We start from the raw sequence: 7,345 nt of genomic DNA, 5'->3' as shown, positions 1-7,345 counted from the left end.
GTCTGCTCAGGTGATGGCAGAGCTCCCCTGCAGTCTTCAAACATCAGTAGAAAACAGTTGGGGGGGAGAAGTTTCCTGTGGGCAGACTACTCCTGTGACTATCCACCCTCTAATTCCTGGCACTGACACACCTGGTACAGGCTGCTGAGACTGGAGTGAAGCTTGCTGAGAGCTGACAGGGCGGTTCTCACCTTGTTACACTTCTGCATATAAAGGGCAAAACCCTTGGTTGCTGTGAAGCAGGGGGTGCCAGGTGCTTCATCCCAGACTGGCCTCAAATCAGTCTAACGCAGGGGTTCTTAACCTGGGGTCCACGGACCCCCAAGGGGTCTGTGGTTAGATTTCAGGGGGTCTGTGAACTTGGATGGGAAAAAAATTACATCTTTATTTTCACTAACCTCTAAATGAAATTTAGCATTTCCTTCAATTATGAATGTAGGCAACAAACCACAGTGGTATTAGCTGTACCTGTGACGTTGTCACCAATAGAAATCACAGATATTTTCATATCACATTACAGTTGTTGCAGATATCTTGAAATATCATTTACGCTCATCACTACTTCGAAATTACGGTAGTTATTAGACCTGCTGCTAGATCACACGTGACCGCAGTCTTCCTGTCTACAGATGCTTGTGCGACGTACCTGGCCAACTATCAGGCAACTCTGCACCTAATAGTTGTTCAGCCACCAAACGGTGAAGTCGCATGTTCTCACATTGGTGACCCAGACCCAATTTAAGTTGAAATGTCGAAGAAAAGTATGATGAAGACTATGTATTATATGGTTTCACTTGCATTAATGAACGTGATGGGACACAAAAGCCACAGTGTTTTTTGCGTGGAAAGATTCTTGCGAACGGAAGTATGAAGACAGGAAAACAGAAAGAGCACCTCACGACTGTCCATCCTGAAAATGCATCTAAAGATGCGGTGGGGGTGGGGTTTGTGCAAAAAAAGCTCAATTCGAAAAAGCTGAGACACTTCCAAAACTTGGATTTGCCATTTCACAAAAACCTTTTCTTGAAGGATCCTATAAATTTGCTTACTGGATTGCCAAACAAAAGAAGCCCCACACTATTGGAGAAACTTTAGTAAAGCCATGTGCACTGGAAATGGTCGAGCTTGTTTGTGGACTGGAACAGAGGAAAAAACTGGAAGTGGTTTCTTTGTCAAATGATGTAATACGTTCTAGAATAGTTGATATTTCTTTTAACATTTTGAAGCAGGTCATCGAGGAATTGGCAGCCTCGCCATTCCCCTTCAGTATGCAACTGGATGAAACTACAGACATCTCTCGGTGTAGCCAGCTCCTTGTTTTTGTTTGCTATGTGCATGCTGACACCATCAAAGAAGAATTCTTATGTTGTGAGTCCCTTTTGGAAACTACAAAGGCCATCAATGTTTTGGAAATGGTAAAAAGTTTTTTTGCCAAACAAAACTTTGACTGGAAAGAAAAGCTTCATACTCTTTGCACAGATGAAGCTCCTGCAATGCTTAGTAATACATCTGGTTTTGCTACTTTAGTGAAAAAGGAAGCTCCTCACATCATCATCACTCATTGCTTTTTATACGGACATGCACTGGCAACAAAGACTTCCAACAAACCTGAAAGAAGTTTTGTCAACAGCCATAAAAGTGATCAACTTTATCAGAAGCAGGTCTCTGAATCATCGCATTTTTAAAAGATTTTGTCAAGAAATGGGAGCAGAATATGAAGTACTTCTCTACCACACAGAAATTTGCTGGCTTTCAAGAGAACAAGTCTTGAAGTGCTTGTTCGAACTAAGGGCAGAAGTTTCACTTTTTCTGAAAGAAAAAGAAAACCCACTCTTGGAACACTTTGAAAGAGAGGATTTTATCCATGGGTTGGCTTACCTGGCAGATATTTTTAACTATATGAATGAGATAAATCTTTCAATTCAAGGTCCTAAAGTCACCATTATGGATGCTACTGAAAAATTACAAGCTTTCTTGGCTAAGCCGCTGATATGGAAGAAGAGAGTAGAGGCCAACATCCTTGCAAACTTTCAAATCCTGGAGGAAGTGCTTTACCAAAATGGAGCTGAGTTACAAAATTCTCTGTCAATTTCTTTGAAAAGAGAAATCTGCGAACACCTGGAAACGCTTCAGAACTCTTTCAAAAGTTATTTCTATCTTGATGGCATTAAAGTTGAACCATGGATCCGCAATCTTTTTCTTTCTGATATAAACTGTATCGAAGATGTTAACCTAGCCAAAGATGAACTCATTGATCGTAGGACAAAAAACTTACAATTGGAGTTTAACTCAGAAAGCCTTGGAGAATTCTGGTGTTCCTTGAGAGAAGCCTATCCTCACCTTGTAAAGCGAGCTATGGAAGCTTTAATTCCATTTGCAACAATATATCTTTGTGAATTGGGATTTTCAACACTTGTTACCATCAAAATAAAAAATTGAAATTGTTTGGATGTCCAACATGACATGCGTGTTGCCTTGTCAAGGACCACCCCACAGTTTAATGTTCTTATTCAAGCTAAACAACAACAGCCTTCACACTGGTATGTCTTTAAAAAATAAAATTTAACTTTAACTTGCCTATATTTTAAATGTATTGTCTTGTTATTTAATGTGTTAATAAAGAAGCACATATATTACTATATCACAATTTTTAAAAATATTTTGATAACTGTATTTCAATATAATTGGTTTCCTTTGTAATCCTATGTATTTTACTTTATGCATTTAAAAACATTATTCTGAGAAGGGGTCCATAGGCTTCACCAGACTGCCAAAGGGGTCCGTGGCACAAAAAAGGTTAAGAACCCCTGGTCTAAAGCATGAGTTGCCTCCAGATGAGCCTGTAGGCTGTGAAGCGGCCTGTGCTGTCAAATACATGGGTTATTTGTTCAAGTAATTAGGCGATGGGCTTCACTTCTCCTCAATGTACATGACCTACCAATGCCAGGCACAGGCAGATCCTCCGTCACCTGACAGTGTGGGTGTCATGCCACAAACGGAATAAACTGTGCCTCTTCCGTAACAGTCCGCTAATCCCTTAGCACCTGGGCGGGAATCCAGGGAAAGGATGCGATGGCAACAGCCAGGCACTTCGCAGGACAGTGCGTACCCCTGTATCTGATCATGATCCTTCCACTCATTACCTCCTCTGCAGGTCTGAGTCCCCGTACAATATGCAGACTTTGGGTCTTGGGTGTGTCCCTAAATTGTATTTCCCTAGCAGTGGGGGAAAGTGGTGCCGAGTCATACCCTGCCTTACTGCACAAAGCAGTATGAATAGACATGAAAGGGCACCTCTGGAAGGGAGGTTAAGGCCCTGCTCCAGCCTCTCTTGGCTAGTAGGCCTGCATAGGGACCAGACAGGTAAAGGGCAAATGCAGTATTTTAGCTGGCAGCTAACAGAGATCCTACCTCTAATCAGCTGGTAGAGGGGCTGGTTTGGGATCCCAGATGTGGCTGGCCCAGATGCATCAGTGCTGCCAGCAGCCTGCAGGGCATAGAGAGCTCCCAACTCAGACTGGCATTGGGGGTGGTCCCGGGTGTGTGGGCTATAGTTACTGGCAGCAAAGAATTTCTGAAGGATGGCAGCTGGCAGGGGAGGGTTGTCCTCAGCTCCAGGAGCCCTGGCTTCCCATTCTGCTCTGCAGTATGGCTCAGAAGAGCATGGCTTTGGTGCCTTCTCCAAAGCTGTCCCATGCAGGTCTCTGTCCTGCAGCAGGCAGAGGACAGTCATGATGATGGCACTGGCTCTTAATGTGCATCCCATGAAATGAAATCCTTTGCTTGCTTTCCCTGCCTCGCTTCCCAGGAACTCTAGGATAGACTCATCCATGCTGACTAATAGCTCTGTCCTCTACTTGCTGTGGATATTTCATCTCTAAAGGTAATCTTAATTGCATAAGTATAAAAACTACTGGCAGGGAACAGATTGTTCCTGTCTGTTGCTTTGCTGCTTGCCTGTAAATAGTTGTATGTAATTTACCATCTGGCAAAAAGATCAAAATATCTAGACAGTGACTCCTCTGAGTGCTGAGTGAGAGGCAGGGAGCTTGATGCTGCCATGAATTGCTTTCACACCTGATGGGGACGCCCCCCCGCAGGGGGCAGCACAGTGTCTCCAGGTGCTGGAGGGTAGCCTGCAGCAGGGGCTGCCACTGAACAGTGATTCCAACAGGGAGGTCAATGCTCTGATTCTGCCATGCATGCCCGGCGGGCATGACCCCCACCCAGAGGTTATTGTCGGATCATGGCCTAAGGCAGTGCACACATTTCATGGCAATGTCCTTCTCAAACCTCTGCACTCGCATTGTAACTGGCCATGGGCACTTCCCCAAGACCTGACTGCATGGGCAAGTGGATAAACAGCCCAGAGACCATCTGCAGGGGCTCCATGTAGGCCTGGTGTGCGCTGCCTCTGCACCCATACCCCTGCTCACTTATGCCTGCTCAGGGCACACAGAGGCCTGGAAGTGAAGGAGTGTGGCCAGCTGGAAGCAGCCCCCAGCACACGTGAAGCAGCGCACCCAAGACAGCCTTGCTCTAAGCAAGCAGTGCTGCATTGGGGACAGCTGGGTGAGGCGTGCCAGCCCTGGGTTTGGCACGTGGCTGTAGTGACCCCCAGCAAAATGCTGGTGGTAGAAAGGTGTTCTTGGTGCATCAAGACCAGTTTTGTGGCAAGGCACTAAACCCAGCAGCTTGGAGACCCTGCAGCCCACAAGTGCATGTGCAAGTCCCAGTGCTGCAAAGACCCACTGCAGGAGTCCCAGGGCTGCCAAGGGCCCACCTGTAATAGCCAGGACAATGACACACAGGAGCTTTGGCAGGATTGGGACTTTGTGCATGATACCCAAGAGGTCTGACTCTTTGTGGCTTCATGCAGCCAGACCCCACCCCTTAACTGCCAGCCCCAAGTGGTACATCAAGGCCCTTCCTGCCCCCCAGCCCTGATACCCATTTGGGAAAGGCCCAGGTTTCAAACCAGCACTGGATCCCCTTCACTCAGCTGGATTTCAGGCCTTTGCAGCTTGGGCTGATGAACTCTTGCCAACACACAAGAGTGAGAGACACTGGCACTGCAAAGACCCAAAGCCAAGGAGCCTGTGCAGTCTGCCCGGGAGTCCTGAGACTTACCAGGGCTGGTGCAACTGGCATGGGTGTGGGTAGCTCCTTTTGGAGCCAGGAGAGGTGCAAACCCACAGCGTGTGGGTGCAGGTGGTTATGAGGGGGCCACCCTACACCAGCTCTGCCACCGTTTGGGTTTGGAGCAGCCTTTTCCACCAAGTCCTGGATCCTTGCTCCGGGGCCACAGGTCCAGCTCCTGCTGCACCACAGCGCCTGCCTGTGCCTGAGGAAGCCTGAGGAAGCTGGAGCATTGGCCTGCAGCAGGCACTGGAGAAGCATCAGGCTCCCTCCCACAGCCGTGGGCCACAGCTTGGAAGTGGGTACTGCCAGCAGCACAGCTCGTCCCTGGGCTTCCTCTGCCTCCTCCAGGCAGGAGGGAGAGCCTGTGACAAACACCTCTCGGCGCTGGCATGGGGCCAGGCTGCGAGCCAGGCCCTGCCTGAGCGGCCTGGGCCCGCGGAGCCAGGGAGGCCGAGGGTGCACGGCGGGGCTCCCGCTCCCCTGGCGATTGCACCGGCCCCCGGCGGGGGGGAGGGCAGGGCTCCTGGGGTAGGCGCCGAGAAGCAGCCCTGCCCTCCGTCCTCCCGGGTCAGGGAGGCAGAGCTCCGTAGCGGCGCTGCCCGCGGGGTGGCAGCATCGGCTTGCACGGGCGGCCGCGGGGCTCCGCCGCCGGGTGGCACCAGCGGAGCGCAGGGAAGCCAGGCCCTGCACCGGGCTGTGGTTCCCACGGACCCGCGGCTGTTGCTGCATCCTTGCACGCTGGAAAAAGCCCGTCCCCTGCTCCCCGAAGGAGCCCGTTCCTGCAAGAAATGAGCTGGCGGCTCCGCTCGGTCCCGCGGGTCGTGGGCGCTGGCCGGGAGCAGCCCCGGCGCCTCAGCCAGCGACCGGGGCAAGCTCCTAGCAGGCCTGTGCCGGGGGAGGCGGGAGCCCCGGCCCCGGGCTTCCCTGGAAAACGCCCGGACTGCAGCGGGTTTTCCGTGTCGGTGTCGCGGGGTGATGCGGGGCGCTGAGCCGGGCCGTGCGGGCTGCGGGCAGGGGCCCCGGCCCGGCCGCACCCGGCGGGGAAGCCGCGGCATCGCTCCCGCTTTGTCCGTCTGCCAGGACTCCTGCTTGGGCGCGGGGGGAGCGGCCCCCGGTTCCTGGAAAGCGCCGGATTGCCGCTCCCGGCCCCCGGTGCTGTCTGCGGGGAGGCGGGGAGCGGAGGCGGCCGCGGGATTCAGGGCACCAGCCCCCCGCCTCCCCCCGCATTGCATCAGCGTTTCTTCCAGGGGCGCCGGCTGCTGAACGAGCGGCTGAACCTGCGCTTTGATAGTGCGAGGCAGCTGCCATGTCTCTTCTCCAGGGAAATGTCAGCCGCAATTACTCATCTCCCAGCGCAAGGTGCGGGAGGGAGGAGGGAGGCAGGCCAGGCCGGGAAAGCGGCAGCCTCCTCTCGCAGCACCCCCGCCTGCCTGCGCTTTCCAGCCGGCTGGCAGCAGGCGCCGAGCCGAGGAGGGGACGTCCTGGGCCTTGCTCGGGTTCGGAGAGGATGGCGACGGAGCCATGCCCTCAGGGAGCCGGTGCCCGGCAGCCCTAGCAGGGGGCAGCTCCAGCACATTCCCGCGAGGATCCTGCGCGGAGCCCCGGGCTGCCCTCGGCTGCGGGGGAGGCTGCCCCGCTCCTCTGGCGGGCAGGGGCACGGAACCAGAGACAGTGAGGGCTGGAAGGGACCTCCGGGGTTACGTCTGGTCCAACCCCCTGATCAACGCAGGGCCAGCCCCAGCTACATCACCCCAGCCAAAGTGTTGTCTAGCCGGTTTTGAAACCACGCAAGGATGGAGCTTCCCTCCTTGCTCCAGTGTTTTACCACCCCCTGGGGAGAAAGTTCCTCCGAACATCTAACCTAAGCTTCCCTTGCTGCAACCGGAGCCCATTGCTCCTTGTTCTGTCATCTGCCACCACCGAGAACAGCCCAGCTCCGTCCTCTTCGGAGCCCCCTTCAGGCAGTTGGAGGCTGCTAGTCAACCCCCACCCCTCGGTCTTCTTCTCCAGATTGAATCAGCCCAGTTCCCTTAGCCTCTCCTCACAAGTCATGTCTCCCAACCATTTCCGTTGCCCTCCTCTAGACTTTCTCCAGTGACAACAACAGGATCAGAAGCAGTGGGAGTGACAGTGACAGTGACAAGGACTGAGAATGAACTGAGAATGTAAACCCCAAATGGGGACCTGGACTAAGGGACTGCCG

The sequence above is a fragment of the Crocodylus siamensis genome, chromosome 6 (genome assembly GCF_052110815.1).
Source record: "Crocodylus siamensis isolate JL-2025a chromosome 6, ASM5211081v1, whole genome shotgun sequence".
In the NCBI taxonomy this organism is placed as follows: Eukaryota; Metazoa; Chordata; order Crocodylia; family Crocodylidae; genus Crocodylus; species Crocodylus siamensis.
Note: the sequence above shows the minus strand (reverse complement) of the source record.